Source organism: Doryrhamphus excisus, linkage group LG11, assembly GCF_037039965.1.
Source record: "Doryrhamphus excisus strain RoL-2023G ecotype Guam linkage group LG11, RoL_Dexc_Guam_v1.1, whole genome shotgun sequence".
NCBI classification, from domain to species: domain Eukaryota; kingdom Metazoa; phylum Chordata; class Actinopteri; order Syngnathiformes; family Syngnathidae; genus Doryrhamphus; species Doryrhamphus excisus.
Genome location: NC_136367.1, coordinates 3,086,726 through 3,087,586, shown reverse-complemented (window position 1 = coordinate 3,087,586; position 861 = coordinate 3,086,726).

Sequence of the window (861 nt, the reverse complement as noted above, 5' to 3'; positions counted from 1 at the left end):
TCCTTCCTGTCTTGTCTCATGGCCTATGTTCAGTACCGAGCTGAGAGAAAGTGCCCCCTTGTGGATGGGAAAAAAAAAGCAAACTGCTCTCTAGTCTTTGCACATTTAACACCGCATGGAGGACAGTGATTTTTTGTTGTTGTTTTTTTTTTTTAATGTTAATCATATTGCTACTGACTGACTTTTGAGAGCGTTCCAAAAAGTGTCTTTTAAATAAAGCTCATCTTTGCTCGGATATAAACAATTAGAGCAAAAATGATTTTAGAGTTGAAGGCACTTTTGGGATTTTGCTGCACATCCTGTTCCTGATTCCTCATAAACAGGGGTCTCAAACATGCGGCCCGCGGGCCAAATGTGGCACGCAGGATGCTAGTTTGAGGCCCCCCGTCTTGATATGAAAGTTTAATGTTAGTTTGATATGGATGCTGTATGGTATCGTGTACCGAGAAAAAAAATTATTACATTTGATTAATGTTCATGTTAAAGTTTAAATAACTGTTAATAGTTATCCTCCCTATCTGTGTGGAAGTGGTAAGTTTTTGGATATTTAAGTTTAAAGGAAATAACTTGAAGGCTACCGTTTAGGTCGCTAGCTCTCTAGTTTGCGAGATAGCATGTGTCTCAAGACTAGTTTGAGCCCCCCCCCCCCGTCTTGATATGAAAGTTTAATGTTAGTGCGGCCCGCGCAAAGTTTGATATGGATGCTGTATGGTATCATGTACCCAGAAAATTTTTTTTACGTTTGATTAATGTTCATGTTAAAGGTTAAATAACTTGTTAATAGTTATCCTCCCTATCCGTGTGGAAGTGGTAAGTTTTTGGATATTTAAGTTTAAAAAGAAATAACTTGAAGGCTACCGT